This window comes from Eubalaena glacialis, chromosome 4 (genome assembly GCF_028564815.1).
Source record: "Eubalaena glacialis isolate mEubGla1 chromosome 4, mEubGla1.1.hap2.+ XY, whole genome shotgun sequence".
Taxonomy (NCBI): domain Eukaryota; kingdom Metazoa; phylum Chordata; class Mammalia; order Artiodactyla; family Balaenidae; genus Eubalaena; species Eubalaena glacialis.
In genome coordinates this window covers 114366221-114389584 of record NC_083719.1, presented here as the reverse complement: position 1 = coordinate 114389584, position 23364 = coordinate 114366221, and the positions used below count along the sequence as shown (strand labels likewise).

Here is a 23364-nt window from a genome sequence, read left to right as displayed (position 1 = left end):
TTGAGAACATGACTAACATAATGACAAATCTTTTCTACAATGCAATGAATAAAGAGTTAGCATAAATACATTTGCTGGCTATTAACATCCCCCTAGTTACCTTTGTTTGAAATAATGTCTTTCAGATTGTAGACAAATGGTGCATTATAAATTAACATAAGCCTTCCTTTAGAACTTTATTATTTATTCAACTGTCCTTGCATGTGCATTCCTGACATTATAAATCTTCTCAGAGAAGAGAGCAGCTTATTAGCAAGAGGGAAGTCAAATTGCAATAAAAGAATAAAGAGCAAGTGATGTGTCCTAAAATGTACTCTTCAGGAGTCTGTTCTGCTTTAGAGGGACTACACACTGATGAGTGCAGCCATGTGTCGTGGAGATGACCCAATGCCATCAACTGTGTAAGAAAGCTATCAGGTTCTCACTGCAGATGTCATAAGTCGTCCTCCAGATCCTCTAAAACACTCATTCTGGGAGTGACTCTTCCTGACTAGAAAATATCATGCAGGAAAACCTGGATTCAGTTGCCCAAGCTATTGTTTTTAGAGTCCTTTTTAATTTATCACCAGAAGAAAGTTTAGTCATTAGCAATAAGTAGAGCCAATGTCAAGGTCTCCAGTAAATTCTGGCTGGAGTCAGATGCCTGCTAGCAAGCCATTATTTGCAGTGTGGAAATTATGCACATATTTTCTTACATCTCCCTAATCTTCTTGGGTCTAGAAAGACATTAAAACTTGATGTAGCAGTGAGGTCTCCCTAATGCCATGAATGGTGCCCAGTGATCTAGTAAGCACTCCATAAATACTTGAATAAAGGAAATCCTGAAAGGATAATCATATCACTGATGAAGCAAGTGATTACTTTTATCTATGATTTAAACTCTTCCAACAACTATGGATTTAATAGAGGTATTTGATGGACCTGGTGAAATGAGGAAGCTCTAAAGATTACAAGGTGGTTGAAAACTAACACACGTTAAATAACTGAAGACCAATCATATGCTTCACCGTCTGGTGTCAATGACCACTCAACTCCTGGAGGGCAGAGAGTGTTTTCCTGGTCTTGCCCACACAGAACAGAACATGTGGCATCTTGGAGCACTGCCCACAAATGGCATTTTGGTTAACTGATTTATCTACACAGTAGGAGACAAAGAAAGGGAAAATCTATCAGATAGACTTTTCAGAGGTGTTTCATTCTGATGGAACGGGCTTTCTGTGTAGAGGTGCCTGGAGTAGCCTGGAAAAATAAGGAATCTGCCTATCTCAGTTGAGTTACAGCTCTGCCACCATGAACACAATGTAAAGACCTGAACACAGGTCTTTACATTTCTCTTGAATTAGCCTGCATGGTTTTCTTCACTGATCATCCTTCTGATAAAATTGCTCAAGGTCCCCTTTATTTTGCTGGAATCTTCTCAGTCAAATTCCTGGGCATCCTGTCTAGGTGTGTTGTTTATCTGTGGAGCTGTTGTTTCAAAAGGATTACAGATTTGTTTCAAAAGGATTTCTTTCTTCCAACTTAGAGTTATGCCAACAGCAATGTCTAGTGGGGGTGGGGAGGGGATGGGGAAGGAAAGTATGACAAAGGAATACTGTAGAGGGAAGTTTAGGGGTTTGGAAGGAAAGAGAAAGCAGGATCAGGATTGGAGGTATTCCTCTTGCTTTCTTACCTTTTGCTTAAATTGAAGAAGTACCCAGTGTTCCCAAGTCAAGAAACTGTGGAAGCCCAACAAACACTTTACCTTAGTTATTTAAGATTTGGTCATTCTGAATAATAAGCTGCAACTAAGAAGGCTTTTCCTGTTGACAAAACATCAGCATGGCGGCTGCAGACTGTGCTTCAGATACAAGCAATTTATTCTTAGAGACCACAGAGGGGAAGAGTAGGGGGGGAAGAAAGCTAAAGCTATAACTTCATCTTGCTTGAAGTGCTGATGATTTTTCTGTTTGTCGATGGGTTGTTAACTACATGCATTACGAAAAATAGATAATGAATTATGTATCAATGTTTCTGTTGCCATTTTTAGACCCATAAAAAACTCTCTGGGCCTAAAATACCACAAATTAAAAATGCAAATAATGATAAATCGGACCAATTTGCCACCTGCTACGATCTCTAGTGAGATCCCATTGTGAAGGTAAAGATGTTGAGATGACAGTTTGCAATTTGCTTGCAAACTTATCAAAATGGAAAAGGGAAGAGGAGGGGAGAAGGGGAAGGAGTGACTTCGTATTGTGGAACACATCTGAACCCTGGAGTCTGGAGCCACGAAGCTTGAGTAAAGCCTACTCTGGGCCTGGGGCAGTACCAAAAGCTGAACAAGCCCATTACCCCCAGCCTCCGGAGGAATCTGTGTTTGCACTTGTTTCTCATATGCTTTGAATATTTTTAGTATTTTTAAATTTTATAGACCAACATCCTGGGAAAATACATTTCCTTGAAGTCTGAAAGCTTGGCTGGTAGTGTAAACAAATGCCTGCTTAATATGCAGGAAATGACTTGAAAATTGTTTCCTTTTCCTTTGGGAAAATATTTTTAAGCTGTGAAGGCTACAGGTCCTAAAAGCAAGTTGTTGTTGCTGTTGTTTAAGAGAATCAGGCAGAAACCTCCTCAAAGCACTCATTTATATATCATCCAAAAGACTCTCAGGGATCTGTGTCACCCAATCCCTCTGCTTGAGCATCTGAGGATGCAGAATGTAAGCACAGAAGAGACAGATCACAGATGTTAGGTGATGAGCTATAATGGGACAGCCCCCCCCCCCGCCCACTAAGCACGCACAGGTAAAATGTGGCCAGAGCATGTGCGCTGGTCTCCATACCTGAGAGAAAGATCCAGGGACTGGCTTATCCCAGGAGAAGAGACAGAGGTGATTCTGCCCACGTTAGCTTTGTCTTTTTCTATTTTTCTACCTAAGTGTCTGGAGGAGCACTTTCACCAGAGCATTCATTAATGAGTCATCACAGGAAAATGAGCTAATTAATGTGTCCTTTAATGACAGTTTTTCATTGGGTCACAACTAATGCCTTAAATTAAATGATTTTTCCTCTTCTACTCTTCATGCCAAGAGTATTAGCCTCTAAAATACAGGGAGACAGTGTAAGTTGGGTGACAGGTATTCAGATGGGAAAAAGGAAGCCACTATGCTAGATGAGGACAAGGACAGGGGACAGGCTTTGGGTGAGCACCCAGTGCAGCCATGCTTCATTTTCTCAAGGCTATGGAGTCGAAAGCACAGAGCTTGGCTCCGGAATCAGAATGACCTGGGTTCCAGTTCAGAGTCTTCTCCTAGCAACCATACAATCTTGGGCATCTATTGGAAGTTTGTTTTCTTATTTGAAAAATGGAGATGGGGGAGGGAACAGGTGTTAGGAAAGAATTGCAACGTGTTGGAAATGGAATGTTTGTTTTCCCCACCCAAACACTTGCCCTTACCCTAATCTCTGTAAATGACATCTCGATTCACCCCATTGTTATGAGCTTTCAATGCCTCATCCCATTCAACCTCCAGAATGTCCTGGCACATATTAGGTACTCAGTAAATATTAGTTCAGTAAATAAATGAGTCAGTGAGTGAATTAATGAATAATGACCTCCGAGGGTGTTGGTGAGGATTAAATGAGATGAAGAATATAAAACTCTTTGAAGAGGACCTGACCCATAGTAAGTACATAATTTTCCCCAGAGATCGCAGTGGGGATCCCTTTTTGTTCCCCAAAGCCCACTGGATTTTCAGCACCACAACTTTTCTTCCCAATAAACACAACTTAAATTTCAACACCTCCTCTGTTCAGAGGGTCTTCCCGATTTCTGCTAAGCTTCCCTCCCCAATCCCAAAGATATTTCCAGAATAAGAAAAAGTACAGGCTGTACATGTGAGCTCCATGATTAACAATAGGTCAAGGGAGTATTTTCCAATTGGAAAAATGCAGACCACTGAAACTGAAGAAGCCTGGTGTGCTGCTAAAATATTGCTGTGAAAAGAAGCAACACGGGCAGGAAAGACAGAGGCTGCAAAGAGGGGGAGGGAGAAAATGGGCAAGCAGAGCTCCTGCCAAGCACAGACGGAGATTATTTTTTGAAAAATATCTCTGTGTTAAAGATTCATCACTATACACAAAAAAACTGGGAAAAAATCATTTCCTATACAAGTGCAACTATCAGTCTGAAATATCAGAGATATGGAGAAAATAGAGGCAGTTCTTAGAGGATATCAGTCAAAGAGTAGTAGCGCAAATTACATCAAAAGGAAATGATGAAAATGTAGAGTGTTCTGAAAAAAGTTACAATTCTATATATAAATTAATCATAATATACCAACAACAGCGAGGCATGTGTTTTACTAGCAGCAAATTCACATGTAGATTAAATGTGGAAAATATATGTCAGGAGGGTGGATGGAAATATGGTCTGTAGACCCGTAGAATATCAGAACTGGATGGACCCTAGTTACAGAGCTATCTGAAAATTCAGCATTCATGCAAAAATCACTTAATTAAGCCTCTAGTATGAGCCAGGCTCTGGGTTGGGTGCTGGGATGAAATGATGAAAAGATAAAGTTCCTGCCCTCAGGACCTTACAGTCTAGTGGAGGAGATAGGCGTTCTTCATATAATCACACAAACAGCTTTACAAATCATGCTGAGTGCTAAGCAGTAAAAGAGCAATTTTAAAAGCATTGACTTACTGGGACAGCTGACTCTGTGTGAGTGTGTGCATGTGTTTAAAGATTTCTCAGAGATGACAATATTTAAATGAAAATGGAGGGTATGAGAGAGAGAGACAGCAGGGAATGGGAAAGATGGTTCTAAGACAGCAGGGAATGGGAAAGATGGTTCCAGGCACAGCAACTGCACATGAAAAAGCCTAGTGAAGAGAGGGAAAAGAGAGGCCTGTGTAGAGAATTGTGACTAGCTCCCTATCATAGGGAGTAAACAGAAGAGGTGACAGGTGATAGAGGTGCTAAAGAACCACTCAGCCATGGCCTTACCACTTGGCAGCCTCGGTAAGAAGTTGGAATTCACCGTAGGGTGAATGGGGAGCTATCTGAAGGTTTCAGCAGGTGAGTGAGTGACGCAGCTTGGAAAGATCCACTCTGCCTAGTGTACAAAGTGGCTTGGAGGGGAAAAGACTGGCAGGAGTTGGACAACTGCTGTAGGAAGGGGCAGTCCTCCCAGGAAGGGGGGGGAGTGGCAGAAGGACCAGCGCATCTCAACCAGCAGGTGACTCACTGCAGGTGGAGTGACAGCACAGCCAGAGAAGGTGACGGCTCCTGGCTGTTTCCAGGACAGCTGTCTTATCTAGGAGTTCCCAGGAACTTCTTCTGTCCCTAGGGCCTCTCAGTGCTCTCCAGAGAGACACAGGGAGGGGAGGGAGAAGAGAGCCAGCTCTTTATTTCTTCTCCAAGGTGGAAGCCCAGTGGAGAAGCAGGAGGGCAGGACAGTGATGAGGATTCGGATTTTCTACCTTGAACTTTGGAGGTACAGAAGGGCGTGCCCCAGCCTTGGCCAAACTATTCACGGCATAGCACTGCCAGCACAAAGGTATCGGAAAGTGGGTTCAGAAGTGATAACCCCAGTATAAGAAGTTTTCCACTAGATTTCAATCTTTCCACTGCGTTTTTCCAGATTCTCAAGACATCTTTCTCCCTGTGTTTGCTGCATGGCCCAAGTAAAGTTTACATTAAAGTAGAGGAAAATATCTAATCTCATCTCTGACTTGTGTTCAACTGGAGCTCATTTTAGCATAAATAAAGGCACAAAGGAGACCGCTCCCTCGTCTTCCTCCCAGACTCTGGATGTTGAGAATACCAGACCAGGAGGATACTGGAGGCAGATGAGGCTCCTCTGGGTACCCAGAATCCTCCCTGGTGAAATCCCAGTTGAGTCTAGGTGGATATATTAATTTCCTAGGGCTGCTGAAACAAAGTACCACAAATGTGGTGACTTAAAACAACAGAAATTTATTTTCTCACAGTGTGGAGGCCAGAAGTCCAAAATCAAGGTGTTACCAGGGCCATGCTGGCTCTGAAGGCTCCAGGGTAAGATACGTGCTTCCTTGGCAATCCTTTGCTTATAGATACGTCACTCCAATATCTGCCTTTGTTGTCACATAGTGATCTCCCTGTGTGTCTCTTGCCGTCTTCTTATAAGGACATTCTTATAAGAACCAGTCATTTTGGATTAAAGGCTCACTCTATCCCAGTAGGACTTTGTTTTAACTAATTATACCTGCAAAGCCTATTTCCAAATAAGGTACCATTCTGGAGTTCTAGGAAGGATGTGAATTCGGCGGGGACACTGCTCAACCCTATACAATACGGAGCAGCAGGTTGAGAAACTGAGGAAGGCTGACACCAGGAATCTAGGCAGACCCACAGAGCAGGGCAGGATAAGAGCGTAAAGGTCAGTTATTCTGGGAACCAAAGACAGTCCTAAAACTAGGAGGTCATTCTGGAAGAAAGGACAGAGACTGTTGATGCTTTCTACTGACCAAGGCACAAGCTGAGACAGAGACAGGCTAATTCTGTAAAAGCCTGTGTGTGTACGTGTGTGTGTGTGTGTACGTGTCTCCGTGTGTGTGCACGTGTGTGTGCATCTGTGTACGTGTGCGTGTACATGTGTGCGTGTATGCGTGTGTGCGTGTGTGTTTAGGTGTGTGTGTAGGTTGTGTATGTGTGTGTACGTGTTTATGTGTGTGTACGTGTGTGTACGTGCGTGTGTGTGTGTGCGTGTGTGAGTGTGTGTGCCTGTGCGCGTGTGTGCGTGTGTGTGCGTGTCCGTGTGTGTGTGTACGTCTGTGTGTGTGTGCGTGTGTGTGTCTAGGAGAGGCAGGGTGGCTAAGAAGTGGGAGGTAGCTGACAGAAGCAATGGGGGAGACAGTAATGGGCCACGACCCCTACCAAGTAGGAGAAAAACATTTTCAGGTGTTGGGTTTGGGGATACTGAGAATAAGACACACGGATTAGAAAACTTTTCGAGAATACAGAAAAGTAGAGGGCACAGAAAGGTCAGCGTTAACCCTGCCACCTGAGAGTAACTTATATTTGGTATGTTTGCTCCTAGTGCTCCCTCTACCCCCAGGTACAAAAACTGAATTAATACTATAACCACTTGATGCATCATTACTATCATATTTTTGTTTCCCTTCACACTTTATCCCCTATTCTCCTTCACCCCCAAAAACAGCACCCACTTCAATGTATTTAATGTATTTACACCGAATATTGTGGCATTCCCCCATGTGATATCAACACATTACAAATAACAGTTCCTAGAAAATTTTAGTGTCATGTGTCCTGAGGAAAACTTTTCCACTACCATCTTAGGTTGCAATGGTTGGGGGCCTGTGAATTAACTAACAAAAGACAGATTAACAGGAGAAAAGACAGAGTTTATTCACATGCACACAGAAGTGCATAAAAGAAGCAGCTCCCTAAACAGCTAAAGACAGGGGTTTATATACCAACCTAGCAGGGTAAGGAAGAGGAGAAAAGAGTTTAAGGAAAAATAGGATGTTTAGGAAACATGGGCTTTTAGGGAAACAAAGGGAAGGCTTGAGCGTTCGTGAAGTCTGTTCTCATCCTGGTGGTCAGTCTCCTTTCTGGCTGTAAACCACGCCCCCAGCCCCACCACAGAGGGGATTTATGGCAACTGTATTTTTGGGAGGCTCTCCTCAAGTTAGCAAAAGAAGTTTAGCTACTGTTTGTTCAGATGTTTTTAACTTAAAATAATCTTCATGTCATTTTGATGATTTTGAGAGTGCCTACACATACTCATGAAAACTAAACCTCTGAGGCCCATCACAGAACTCCTGTGGACCAGTATGAGGTGAGGCTGGGCCCCAGGGACTAAGGAAGGGCCATGTGAAGCAGGGTGTCTGAGTCGTGCCCAGGGAGAGACAGATTTGCCTGTGTAGGGGAGGAATTTTCCCTCCACCCTTCTGAGTGCATAGCTGAGACCCCCGTGATAAAGATTAACAAAAGAAAAACAAACACAAGTACAGAAGCACGTATACCTCGTGTATACATGAGAAATACCCAGGGAAAAAACAGTAACTCTCTGAAGCGGCTTAGAATTCAGGATTAAATACCATCTAATAGGGAAAGGTACAGAGGATGGGGGCAGGGGTGCAGGCCTTTTAGGGGAGAGTAAATGAATTTTAGGAAACACGAATGGGCACGTAGAAGAATAGATGGGAGGTATGATAGTTTGTGACAAAGTCTGTCTGGGTATAGTACCTCCTCTCCTGTGACAAGAGCCCATCTTCCCTGGTTCAAGAAGCTCCCAGGGAAGGGATTTATGGCCATCAAGTTCCTTTTGGAGGATCTGTCTTGAGGCAGAAAAGGGGCATTCAGATAAAGCCTCTCTCTGCATTTGCTGTTTTTTTAAGTGTACCGTGCAAACAGATGAGAGAACTCGGAGATGAGTAACTCAAAGGGGTGGTTAGAACTTGGGCTTATATAACATCGTAACAAAAGGATAAATTTTTAGACACATGACAAGACAACAGAAAAGAACTCTGAGCTTCTAGGGGCATCAAACTGTAGGAAGGTAAATATATGGGGAAACTAATGGTAGATGAGAGCTAGTTTTAACAAGGTTGTTGTGTAGATACCTCTGGTGCTGTCTCTGGGCCGGTAAGGGTCTAGAGTTGTCTCTGGTGATTAACATCTGTTTTCCTTGGTAGAGAGCGGAGGAGGGACACCCTTTACAAATTTATGTTCTGCTTTTAGCCAAATAGGGGAGGGCAGAGAGCTTTTCTTGTATCTGCTTCTCTTCTTAATTGCCTTTAGCTCAAAAGAATCCTTATGACAAAGTGGCACATTTTAGGGTGGCAGATTCTGCTACCCTTCAAGCCCATGAATTGTAAGAAGCTGGAAAATACCATAGCTGCTCTTGGATTCCAGGTAGAGTTCCATTTAGTACCAATTAGGAAAACTGAGAGAACTGCATTTGATTGCAAAGGGAAAAAAGTTTCCATCATTCAGAAATCTCGCTAGGCATTGATGAACTAGTGTCTCTCTCTCTCTTTCTTTCTCATTTAAAAACTATGTGATCAGTACCTACCGTAAGTGTTATACACTCAAACACAGTGTAGGGATAATAAACACTCTTTTAATATCCTGGCACAGGCTTCCTTTCAAAACGTGTATTACCCTAGCACTAGGAGGCCATGAACTTTTCCATCAGCTCTCAATAAGACAGATCAGGTGGTATGGTACCATCTGCACTCTTGCCGACCCCAGGAGCCTGGAGGAGTTGGAGTACAGGCTCTGGTCACCGCAGATGCAGAATGGTATAAGGCCCAGGAAAAATAAGGAAACTAATCTTGTGTACCTAGTCCTAAAATTACAGTGATGTAAGAATGACTGAGGCTAAAATTTTCTAAATACTATCAATTCTCAAACAGAAAAGTGCTCCCCAAATGCTTGGTAGCATGATTATCTTTCATATTATTATGTTCTTTCCATCTCCCATACCTACAGTGTGAAATTAATAATAATGACCTGTTTTTCTGGGCTGCAGAGCAGGTTTACTAATTACTGATGGATAAGTGCTTTGAACATTAAGAAGGGCCATGCTGAGATGCTAAGCTTCTCTCTCTCTTCCTCTCTTCACCCCCACATACACATCCTGGAAATACAATACACTTCCATTTACCAGTAATACAGGTGCTTGGACCTGGGGCATCAGAACTCATGTTTGCATTTTGGGGAAGGATAGCATGCCTTTTACTGATACATGTTGAAGACCAGGGCTTTGCCTGTTGAGTTAATAGCTCTCTCTAGCTTCTCCTACATATACTTTGAAAGCAGTAGCTCAAGAATCTTTCTGATGACAAGTTCTCTTTTCTGGTGATTATTAATTTTGCTTAAAGTTTATACTCCAAAGAATTCACCTAATACCTTCCTGCAGCACATCAGAAACTTGACTTTTTATGTGCTTAAACCTGATATTTTAATGTAAGCATAGAGATGAGAGCCAGGAAATGTGGAAAAAAAAGTTTTAATTTGGCTTAAAAAAACTAGGAGCAAGAGTTTATCTCCCCAAATGGTATCCCCTCTAAGATTACAAAAGTAGAAAGCAGATTTTAAACACAGGGCTGGATCTTTTCTTTACCTAAAGCAAATATGTGTGGAGTGTGCTCATGGTAGTCAGATTTCAGAGATTACTTGAGGGAACCAAATAGCTTGGAGCCTTGTGGTCACACTCTGCCCAGGGCATGGCATATGTCACACAGGTGATTTGCCACCATAAAAGACGATCCTCTGGGGCAATGCTAGCATGGGGGGCACTGAGTGAGGAGACCCGGGGCTCCACCAGGAACTGACTTGTGACCTTGGCTCAGTCACTTTACTTCTCTGCAGCTCATCTTCCTCATGCATAAAGCCAGGTACTTTTACTAACAATCCCTTGTTGAGGACCCACTTCTCTAGGCCTTTCTGCTTCTCATTTCTACAGGGCATTTTCATAAACAACATCTAAGCTGAGATTTAAGAAGAGATGATTATTCCCATTTTACAGTTGAGGAAACGGACTGAGAGTGGTTAAATGGTTTTCAGCAAATGGTGGTCTTCTTTCTGTGTGCCAGATACTGTACTAGGTACTAGGTCTACAAGTGTGGAAGAGACCTGAACTCCGTACTCAAAGCAATGGGAGAGACTGGAGTGTTGAGGGATCAATACAACATAGTCGAGTAGGAGCAATATGCTATGAGAACACAAAGAAGAGCGCAGCAAACTGCCTGGTGATGTGAGATAAGGATTCCTGGAAAAGATGATATCCTGAAGTGGTTCTTGAAGGATGAGTTTGGCAAATGGAGAAGGGAAAGAAAGACATAAAGGCAGGTGAATACCATGTGCAGAGGCGTGAACGGCCCAGTGTTCTTGGTGGACAGGTGCAGCTGGATGGGTTTAAGGGAAGGGGGCTAATCTTAGGGACGTATATTGAAATATGGTAATAAAGATGCATGGATTTTATCCTGTAGCTTTTTAACCAAGGGGAGAGTGGTTTGGCATCTGGGTAGAAGGAACTGTTGTCGGTAAACAGTCCAATCAGGAGGCTAATTCAAAAGTCTAGACACTAAATTATAAGGACTTGAATTAAGATCACGACTGTGAGTGTGGGCAGTAGGGCTCAGACAGTAGAGATTCTTTAGATCAGAATCCATAGATCTTGGTAACTAATTGGCAAAGACAAAGATGAACCCAGGACTTCTAGCTCAGGAGGCTGAGTGGATGGGGACTTTATTTCCTGAAGCAGAAAGCAGAACATCGGGTTTGGATGTTTGGAAGACCCATGTGTTCAGCTTGGGGCATGCAGAGTTTGAAGTGTCTGCGGGACTTACCAGTGTGGATGACCACTTGGCAGTTGGATACTGAAATCCGCTCCTTAGAATACAGGGTGGGGTTGGAGGTAAAAACCTGGGAGTCATCAGCACATAGGTAACAATGGAAGCCGTAGAGAGAAATGAAAGCATATCAAAGCCTTGGTCTCTCTTTTTTTTTATTTTTATAAAACAGCTTTAAGTCCTACTTCCAAGTGTTATTAAGTCATTCTTTGGATAAATCAGTCAAAAAACTAGAATCTTATTTTCCTGATTAGATTTGAACTTATTTAAATGCAATCACTTACTCGCCTTTTACCTGTGTCTTCTGGGACTTTTAGAAAGTCAGTGCAGTTTGCTATGCACAAGATAATGAGCCTTTAACAGGCAGGTTTGGCTCCAAGACCATCTCTGAGAGCCAAGAATACACCCCCATTCACACCTCCTAGATCTGTTCCCTGGTAGCCACACACCAGCACTTACTTGTGCCTCAGCTTCCCATAAATAAAATTCTTGAATCAGAGTATATGTATGGTCATTTTATGCAACATTTATCAAGTCCTATAATGTGGCGTGCCCTGCGCTGAGACATACAAATGAATGAAGTTAATTAGTCAAGTATGAACGTGTCAAAAATACAGAGAGCACTTTGACAGGTCTACTGGACCCTAAGAATAAAATGCAGTGGGTGCCCAAGCATGAAACAGTGGATTTCCCCAGGGATATCAGGAAAGCCATCCTGGAGTTACCTTCCGCCTGGTCTTAGGAAGAGTAGAGGTTCTTAGAGGAAGTAAAGAGGAGCATCAGTCCAGACTTGGGAACACAATGGACAAAGGCACTGAGGTGAGAAGAATGGTGTATGCTCTTTTGATCAGAGAAATCATAAGTACTGATTTGCCTAATTTGGTTCTGGGGTTTTGTTTTATAATTAGCAGGGCTCTACATTTTTTTAATTCCTACCTTGCCATCTAGTCATTAGCCCCTCTTAATCAATAGCACTTTTCAGCAATCACAAGTAAATTTTTAAAAAATTATTTCTATACATATGCTGTGCTATAATTACTCTTTAAAAAAAGTTTCCTGAACATTTACTATTCTGAATCTATAATCAGGTGAATCATGACATAATCCTCTGGAAGGGTATGTTATCTGGTGATGCCAATTCTAAATTAGTGTTTCTCTGAAATGTTTTCACAATATACGGTAGGTACAAATAAGATGCATAGGTCATATTTGCTCTGAATCTCATTTTGGATCTTCTTTTAATTTGATGTTTAAAAAAACAAAGTTATTAGATATCAAGTAGACAAGACTGCAGTCCTGGCCAAGACAGCACCAAGGGTGAATACTTCTCTCCAACACTGAGATTTAAGGGTTTAGCAAATTCACCCAAAGGAAAACAGGCAGGTTTAAACATCATAACTCACTCAAATTTTTTTGCTTACGTTGGTAAATGTACAATTAATGTAGAAAATGAAACTGTTTATAAGAAAAAGAAAATTCACCTATAATCCCATCAGATACTACCATGTTATAATCCCATCAGATACTAATTTCCTTCCAGCATTTGATGTCCAAAGCACACCACATACTGAGTTCTGGCTTTCCTTCTGTACCTTAAATCCTGCTGGTACTAAAACTTAAATGTATCCCCAATCCATTTCCATCCCTGCATCCTTACCACCACTCTTCTTGACCAGATGATCACAAGAGCTTCCACCACATAGGTGAAGCTGTCCTCCACATAGGGCCAGAAGGATCCCACTGAAGTGCAAATCAGACTGTGCCTTTCTCCCACTTAAAAAGCTTTGGTGCCTCCCCACTGCCTGTGGAATGAAGTTCAAGCTTATTATCATGGAAGACAAAACCTTCCATGGCCCTCCATGGTTCTGTCTACTTCCCCAGACTCATCTTCTGCTGCCCTGTGCCTCTACTTGCATAGTTTCCTGTATATTCATATAGCATGTTTTTTGTGCTTTTGTTTATGCTATGTCCTCAACTTGGAATACGCTTCCTCCACTTCTTGAACTCGGTAACTCTGATTTATCCTTCAAGATCCAGTCACAACTTATTTTCTCCAGGGCAACTTCCCTGAATGCCCAGGCAGGGCTAAGAGCCCATCTTTGATGTTGATGTCCCAAACCACTCAGCCTACTTCTGTCCCTTTATCATTCAGTTATTGCCACAATGATGTTGTGTAACAAATCACCCCAGAATGCAGCAGTCTACATGTCAACGTTTACTGTCATGTTCACAAGTCTTCGGGTCAGAGAAGGAGGCCCCTCTCCATGTCTCATTCTGGGATCCAGGCTGGATGGACAGTGGAAACCGAGGGCACCCCCAGGGCAGAGGTCAGAACTCCCACAGAGACAAGGGAAAATACATGACGCCTCTTAAGCCCTAGGCTTAAGGGTCACACACTGTAATTTCATGAACTAAAGCAAGTCCATGACCAAGTTCCCTACCAATGGGGAAGGAGGTGTGCTCACCTCAAGGAGATGGGGAAGCAGGAAGGAAACATCTGCTAAACAAGGAGCTCATCTAACACAGTGCTCACGTCACAAATAGTAACTATCCTCCCAGCTGCTTGGTCCAAAACCTCATTCATCCTTAACTCTTCTCTTCTTTTTTCTTGATGTCCAATCCATCAATAAATCCTCTTGGCTCTATCCTTCGAAGACATCTAGAATTCTATACTTCTCTCCCGCTTGACCACTTACTTCTCTGGTCCAGGCCACCTTCATCTCTCCCTTGGATAATTGCAACAACCTCTTACTTGGTCTTCAGGCTTCTGCTCTTGCCCCTTACAATTCACGCCATCCCAACAGCCAGAGTGATCCTCTTCAAGCATACACCAGATCCTGCTAACGCCGCTTCTTGAAACCCTCCAATGACTCCCTATCTCACCAGAGGAAAAGCCACAGTGCTACAAATGCCTATTAGGGCTTTGGCCATCTGTCCCCTGCAGTTCCTCTGGCCTCACCTCTTCCCTCGCTCTCCTCCTCACCCACTCTGCCCCAGCAGTTGGCCTCCTCGCTGGTCCTCAGAAACACCAGATGCTCTCCCTCTTCTGCTTTGCACTCTTCTCCCTCTTTGTACCAGTGACCCTCTGTCTGGAGCGCTCCTTCCTCATATATCTACACAGACAGCTCCCTCCTTCACCAACTCGCTGTACAAAATCACCTCCTCAGGGAGTTCCTGCCTAACCATCAATATAAAACAGAAACCTGAAGTCCGCAGGCCCCCAGTAAAACATAAGCTCCATGAGGGCAGGGAGTCTGTTTTGCTTATGGCTGTATTCAAAGACTGAGAACAGTGCCTGGAACAGGGTAGAAACTCAAAGACTATTTGTTGAATGAGTGACCAGCACCGCCATAGACCATGAGAACAACTGGGTTACGTCTAGTCTCACCATGGGTAGGCAGTGACCGCATCTCACTCCTCCCTGCATCTCCAGTGCTGGGCACAGCTTCTAGGACACAGAAAGCACAGTAAGCACAGGCTGAACTGGCTGGAACATTCTGTAAGGATGGATTACGGAAAGCACTCAAGCTTTCCATCTAACAGACTCTTACTGTTTCTACTGCTTGCCAACTGGGTTTATTTGGAAGGTAATGTTTTCCCAGGAATTACTATGAGGCTGAATGTAAAGAAACTCAGGTCTAATTTGCACAAAAAGGGGAGATCCTCATCACACTTAGCTGCAGGACCTTCACTGTCTATCTTCCCCTCTGCTCTGTCGGCTCCCTGCGGGCAGAGACCATGCCTGCCTTGCTCCTCATTTATCTCCAGGGGGCTAGCACAGTGCTCAGCATGGGGTAAATGTGCTATTCATTTTTGTTGATTAAATGAATAAATAAATGAATACATGAGTTCTTCTATGAGCCAATCCACGGACCAAAGTGGCTTAGGTGTGCTTGTGGACGAAAGCTTTGGAAGGATCCAGGAACAGAGAGTTGTTAACTCAGCATCACTCTGCAGCTATACAGTATGCCTCAGCTCCAACACAGCAAACAGACCCAAAAATCATGCTTGCTAAAAGCCAGTGCACCATGCACAGCAGTCACCGCGCTGCCCCCTTTGGAATTCAGATGGCAAAAGCAATGCAGCCTCATCCCGCCACTCTCAGTTTCTCTGTGTATCTGAGGAGTGAGCTGCAAGGTGTCCCAGCCACCGCAGGGGGAAATTCTGCAGACCCTCTGCTTCCCACCCATTCCCATAACTTCTCACCATGAAGACAGTGATCCTGCATGGGGGAGGGGGACCTGTTACAGAATAGAGGTGGATGGCCCCTTGGTGAAAGTCATAAGACTGAAAAGGATGTGGGGGAGTGGACAGACTGGCACTTAAATAAGAAGCTTAGGGCCTTGGGAGCAATAGGATGGCACATCCCATTAGGGATGACTTCCCCCAACATTCTGATGCCAACGCACCTGCTGGTAACGTAGAGCGCGGGGCAAACTCAGCTCTCTGGGCTCAGCCAGTCTTACTCCCGGTCTGCCCCTGGGTGTGGATACACAGGGTATTGTCTCACACAGTTTCAGCACCTTTGCCTCTTACCAACAGGCCCTCATCTCTCTCTTCCTCTTCACCAGGAAGGACCCTGAACCTGACCCTTCAGGGTCATGCTCAGGGTTTTAGAGCACGTGCCAGAGCAGTTGGTATTTTTATCAGATGAGCACTTCCCAGTGTTAGTATTATGGAATTTGGAGTCAGCCATACTCAAGTTCAAATCCCAGCTACCACTGAAGTCTCTGGGCCTCAGTTCCCCTTTCTATAAAGAGGAATGATAATTGTATCTACTTCCTAGGTTTGTCATGAGAAGTCAATGAGCTAAATATGTAAAGCATTCAGCCCAGGGTCTGGCACATAGTGAGCATTCAATAAATGATAAATAATACTGCAGTAGTAAAAACTCTAAGCGTCATATGCTTTAATACTGTCTCCCATTCTAATGGGTGCAGAGACCAACTAATCATGCTTAGGTCGATCCCATGCGGGGGCAGGACAGGAAGGCAGGGGAAAGGTGGGGCTGCTTCTATGTAAGCGAACCATGGGGCTTCCTGAGGGTCCCTCCTTCTCTTTCAACTCACACCTCCTGACTAATTTCCTGAGTCACAGCTTTGAGCAATCCCTCTACCGTGGAGCACTGACCTGTGGTTGACAGAGTGATGTGTGAGAAAGAGAGAGAAAGGGAAAGGAGAAGGAGACAGAGAGAGAGACAAAGACAGAGAGTGTGCAGAGCGAGGGACGAGAGCCCCGGAGCCTCCAGGGAGGCCTGGAGCTGTGAAGTGCCGGGGCGGGGCAAGGTTCACACAGGCAGACCTGCCTTCCTGTGTCTGTTCCCTGTGGTTCCAGCAGAAAAAGCAGAAAGCTGAGGAAGGGCTCTTCTGGGAGCTCAGCAAATGAGAACCAAGCAGCATCTCTAATCTGGATAAGGATGCACAGAGAGTGTATGTGAATTCCTCTCCGGATACGTGAGCGCGTTCGTGTTTATTTAATTATGAGAAGTTATGTAAAACGCTGGATAGTGTGCATAACCTATGCGTAACCCTCTGTGGTTAAAGTAGCTGACACCCATCACAGTCTATCCGTTGGTGAACGTTCTCTGCCCTCTGGGCCTTTGCACTTGCCAGTCCCTCTTCCTGGAATGTCCCTTCCCTGTTACTCTCCTCCCCACACCTGCCTCGCCCCTGTGAGCTTCTACCCATCCTCAGGGCTCACACTCTGCCTCCTCTTGGAAGTCCCGCATATTTGTAGCTGGGTGGCATGTCCCAAGACACTTACGTCACCCTGTGGTCCTTACCTAGTCACTTGTCATTCTCTCTAGCAAGACCCTGAGTTCCTCAGAGGCAAGGACTGTATTTTACTTAGGTCTCTATCCCCAGTGCCTGGCACACAGTGGGTACTCAAATATACCTGCTGAATTAGAATAAAATACTCGAGTTGCTCATCTGTTTCCTTGAAAGACAGCCTCTATTCTCCTTAGGCAAGCCTCTGAATCCATCAGGGGGACTTGTTATAAAACCAACAAGCAGAGCAATCCATTACTTCTGGGACTTCACAACGTCATGGTGATGGCTTAAGGAGCCCCTTAACGATGTCAGTAGCTGCCAATTAAGTAAACCAAAAATCAGGATGGAAACCAAAGTATCAACAGAGACACTGTCAACACTGCCTGGCTAAGAAAGGCGGTGCAGTCACCTGCAGACTCAGCTCAGCACCCAGGGGCCTGCACCTTCACTGTGAGTTATCAAGGACTCTGCTCCAATGCCCTGCTCCAAGCTTCTGTCCTGCTACCCTGCACCTTCCACCTGAGGACTGACACAGGTGAAGCTGCAAAATTAAATCCAACAATGCGTGTGTCTGCTTTGTTAGAAAAGGCACTTGAAGACCAACACCCTGAAAGAGACAAATTTTCCATGTTTACACTCTCTGCTAACCTACAAGCCACATGTATCGTAATATTGGCTGATACTTCTCACATATTGTGTTAAGCAACTTATATGGATTATCTTATTTAGTTTACAACAACTCCATGAGGCAGAAAACAGTATCATCCCCATTATACAGATTAAGCTAGAACACAGAGGAAGCTTAAGTTATACACGCAAACACAAAGACAGTATGCAGCAGAGCTGGGATTTGAACTCGGACACTCTGATTCTAGAGCCCAACCAAACACTAACCACCCAGTCATCTCTCTCATGCAAAGACCGATCAGCCCCGTCCCAAGAAATTCTAAGATCACCAATGGCTCATATACAATCATCCTTCCCAAATTCTGAAACACTTAGGACACAGAGAACCCATTAGGAAATTCAGGGAGTAAGTCTAGGATGAATAAGGGAAGGCCTCCTGCAGAGAACAGATAATAAAGTCAAGCAGGGAGTGAGTAACCAGTGTCGGAGTTTGAGAGTAGTTTGAGAGTCGAGGCTTTGAGAGGGTCACTGGAGCAGGGAGCCAGCCCTACCCACCCCACCCTGGGGTCAGAACCCTGGATTCTGAGGACCTAGGGGCTGTGTAAATCCCCCTGGGAAAGCCAAGGCAAGAAATGCTGGCTAGCTGATTCATGTACTGGACTTGAACCACCTTTCTTGGATCTGAGTTCCTAAAGGGAAATTAAATGCTGAAGGATATTTGCCTTTTATGATCCTCCGGAGCCCGGGCTTATTTATATGGTGAAGGTTAATGAAACAATCAAGTGTATGCATGAAAGCTAAAACAGGGATTGAAACTCTTCAATTTTCATCTGCAATCATGCGCACTAGGCTCAGGTTCTTACCCTGCATTTCACATCCATTAATTATTTCAGTGACTCCAGTTACAATTAACAAGGAGTCAGCCATGTGTGTTAAATCTTAACATTCAGTTTTCTCATCCATCAGCTGAGTGGGGGATATGCAGAAGGGAGGGCTGGAGGTCAGGATGAGACTCTGAAGTCCTTCCTTAGCTAAACGGTACTGATCCAGACCTATGTGCCCAACGCATGCTATGTGCTTCACCTGCTTTACCTCACTAAATCCTCACAATATAATTTCAGTAATTGTTTTAAACTCTCTTATGTCATCACTGCCTCCCAGGTAACCCCTCAGAACCTGCACTTGATTCTCCCCAAGGCTCCTCGTATGCCCCGCTCTGTCCTCACACCCCGCTGCTTCATCTCCAGATACGCTCCTACTTCACCCTCCAAAAGGCATAGTCTCCCCTCAGCAAAACCCCCCGTGTCATTGCCCCCTCCTCTTAGAGAGGCGTCACCCTCTTGCTCTTTCTGCAGACAGGCTCCCCTAAGGACACACTTCCCCTGAAGTCCTCCCAGGCGGGGGGCTGGCTTTCCTCTCACAGTCCTCATACCACTGGGCCTAGAGAAGGTGGGGAGGGAGCACATATCTCTCTTGCTGTTCCTTATGACTTCCAGACCTTTCTCCTTCTCTCCTCCCTAAGAATACTGAGTTCTGAACCATATTTCATCAGACTATGTCACCCATTATTCCATATCATTGGAATCTGCAACAATGGGTCAATCCCTGTCATTTCTCCATGGTTTTAGTTCCTGCTATTTAAATTCTTGACACTTTAATATATACATAGACCATCCTTTTAACGCCCTGACTCAGTTTTATGAGCTCATCTCCTCCAGTGGTCTTACTTTAGTCACGATGAGCCTACCTGAGCCTATACCTGTCATGATCAATAAATGCAAACTCTCCATAATCTCTGACCACTAGCTCAAATTTTTATATCTCCCTCTAATATCGCAACTCTGTCAATCTTTTGCCTACCCCCAAGACTTCCAACTCACTAATCTAACCATCTTATTTTAATAGACCTTATTTTTTAGAGCAGTTTTAGGTTCACAGCAATACCGAGCAGAAGGTACAGAGTGTTACCATATACTCCCTGCCCTCACACACGCATAGCCTCCCCCATTATCAGCATCCCCCATCAGAGTGGAACACTTGTTACAACTGATGAACCTACACTGACACATCATTAGCAGCCAAAGTCCATACTTTATATTAAGGTTCACTCCAGGTTTTATACATTCTGTGAATGTGGGCAAATGTATAATGACATATATCTACTATTGTGGTATCATACAGAGTAGTTTCACTGCCCTAAAAACCCTCTATGCTCCACCTATTCATCCTTCCCACTCCCCAACCCCTGGCCACTGTGATCTTTTTACTGTCTCCATAGTTTTGCCTTTTCCAGAATGTCATATAGTTGGAATCACACAGTATTTTTTAGCCTTTTAAATTGGCTTCTTTCACTTAGTTATATGCATTTAAGGCTCCCCCATGTCTTTTCATGGCTTGATAGTTCACTTCTTTTTAGCACTGAGTAATATTCCACTGTCTGGATGTACCACAGTTTATTTATCCATTCACCTACTGAAGGACATCTTGGTTGCTTCTAAATTTTGGCAATTATAAATAAAGCTGCTATAAACATCCGTACGCACGTTTTTGTGTAGACATAGTTTTCAACTCCTTTGGGTAAATACCAAGGAGCATGATTGTTGGATCATATGGTAAAAGTATATTTCATTTTGTAGGAAACCACCAACTTTATGTTTAAAGTGGGTTTCTTGTAGACAACATATAGTTGGGTCTTTCCACATTCCTTCTCCCCTGGAAGTCCTGTCTCCCTTCATACCAGCCTCAATTCCATGGACTATCATTATAATCTCCCCCACATACATCTCAGTTCCTCTGCCCCTCTCTTGAGTTCTTGTATCTTTTGGCAAAAAAATACAATCCTGGTAAAATCTAATTGTCTGCTGGCACCCAGGGAGGTGAATGTGGTTACAGAGAATCAACCACATTAGCTGGTCTCATTTTAAATTTCTAACCATGAACTTCAAATGGGCTCTTACTGTTCTTCAGCAATAATATCCTGTCTCCTTAATTAATTCACTCTTAAATCTCCCTAAAATCTATTTCAGACCTCCTCTCCTCAAACTTCCATCACCTTCTCCCCAATTCTTACTCTCAGCTGATAATTTTTCTTCCTATTTCACTAGAAAAAAAATTGAAACAATAGAAAGAAAATGTCTACAGAGTCCTACCACCAATGCATCCATCTACTAGCCTCCTCACTCACATACTTGACCTTCCCTCCCACTATAGATAAACCGTATGTGATTCTATCCAAATTCATTCCTCTATTTATACACTATACCTAATCTTCTGTCATATACACTGTTGAATTACTGGATTCATACAATGATATACTGATATCATATACAATGACCAGCATAATTATCTACTGGAAAATTCCCATCAACATAAAAAATATTATGGTTTCTCCCATAAGGAGAAGGAGGGAAAGAAGGAAGAAAGGAAAGAAGGAAGGCATGCAGGCAAGGAGGGGGGAAGGGAGGAAGAGTGAGAGAGAAGAAAAGAGAAAGCTTCTCTTGACTCCACTTCTCACACCAGCTACTTATACATTTCTCTACCCTCCTGTTTAATAAAACTCCTCAAAAGGGCTGTCTGTATTACTGGCTTCAATTCTTCTCTCTTCCCATTCTTTAATCCTCACCAGTCACACCCTCCACTCAAAACTGCTCCCATCAAGGTGACCAATGACCTCCAAGTTGCTATATCCAATGATCAATTCTCTGTCCTCCTCTTATTTGGGAATAATATTATACTATCAGCTTTATAAGGTAACTGTGACCATTTAATGAAATACTACAATGTTTAGAAACCTTTTATTGTAATCATTTCTTTAAAACTCAGCCTAAATGTCAAAAACAGAAAACCTCCTAGGTTTACAGCATGCACATGTATGTTGATTTATCTCCGTTTGTATTTCAGTTGGAGCTTTCAATAAACACTCCTTCCCCATAACTGGGTCTCTGAAGGGAAGAGAAGGGGGTGTGGATTTGAGGCCCACACTCTTTTTCAATCTAATTTCTAAGGTCTCCATGGAGGAATAAGTGTTAATTATCCTGTATTGTGTGGGTGCCTCCACAGCAACAGTCTGAGAAATTCATTTAACTTTTCACCAATCAGAATAATGAGCTTCTCTCTCTCTCTTCTGATTTAAGTTTGTCAGTAGCTTTGAAAAAGTTTGAGAATTGGGGTTTTTAACCAAAGTCAAACAAACTAATAAGTTCCTAAAATTGGTGTTGTCAAAACAATAGCTTGAGCACCAAAAATTCAAGGTATCAAAATAACATGTTAGATCATTTTGGTTTGTCTTCTGTGTTAAAGCCAGAGATTCATCTCAATAATAAGTGAGTTTGTGAAATTTATGGACCAAAAGGAAAGGGAAGAAATTCTGGGCCAATCAAAAATCAAAGAATCTCTGTTAATATCTGTGTTGAGCAGAGCACAATAAATGGTGGATGAATATTCTAAAAACTGTTCAATACATTGACCAAATAAAACACTCTGAGCAAATAATTTTGGGTTGAAAGCCAGCAAAAATTTGTTAGCAACATTTTGTTCCTAGAAATAATACTTTGTAAATCTTCCAACCAATGTAAAAGCATCTAACTGACCATTTTATTAGTCATATTAATAAATGCTTCTAAGCTTAAGTGTTCAAGAGTAAACAATCCATATTTGCAAACAAAATGTTTACCTATGTAGAAAATTCCAAAGAATCTACAAAGCACAAGTAAGTGAGTTTAGCCAGGTCATAGGATATAAGGTTAACATGCAAAAATGAATCATATTTCTATATACAGTAATGAATAATTAGACACCAAACATTTTTTAAATATTTCCAATAGTTAAAAAGTGAAATATTTATACAAGTCTTACAAAACATATGTAGACTCTATAGGCTGAAAGCTATAAAACACTAATGCAAGAAATCAAAGAAGACCTAAATAATGGAGAGATACACCAGGTTCATGGGTTGGAAGATTCAACACAGTTAGGATGTCAGTTCTCCCCAAACTATCTATAGATTTAACATAATTCCAATAAAATTCATAGCAGAATTTCTTGTACACATGAACAAGCTTATCCAAAAATGAATATGAAAAAGAAAGGAATGAGAAAAGCCATAACTACTTTTTTAAGAATGGTAAAGTTGGAGGACTCAAAGTACCTCATTTTAAGACTTAACAAAGTTATAAAAATAAAGATAGTGGGTGTTAGTGAAAAAATAGATATACAGATCAAGGAAACAGAATAGAAAGCACAGAATTAAACCCATACAAATATGGTCAACAATTTCTGACAACTGTGCAAAAACAACTTGATGGAGTAAGAATAATATTTCAACAAATGAGGCTGGAACAAATAAATATCCATGTGCTATAAAAGGAACCCTGACCTGTACCTTACACCTTATGTAAAAGTTAACATAAAATGGTTTGTAGACCTAAATATAAAATGTAAACTATAAAACTTCTAGAGGACAACACAGGAGGACACATTTGAGATCTTGTGTTAAAAAAGATTTCTTAGCTTATGACACCAAAAGCATAATCATAAAAGAAAAAGTGATAAATTTGGACATCACCAGAATTTAAAACTTCTATTTTTTGAATGATACTGTTAAGAGAATGAAA

The 23364-nt window shown here is 42.7% G+C and overlaps 1 protein-coding gene across 5 annotated transcripts in view; it reads left to right on the top strand.

Moving 5' to 3' along the window:
• Window positions 1–23364, top strand: part of TRPC7 (transient receptor potential cation channel subfamily C member 7) — a 122190-nt gene that overhangs the window by 3226 nt on the left and 95600 nt on the right. The gene's annotated exons all lie outside the window — the stretch shown is intronic.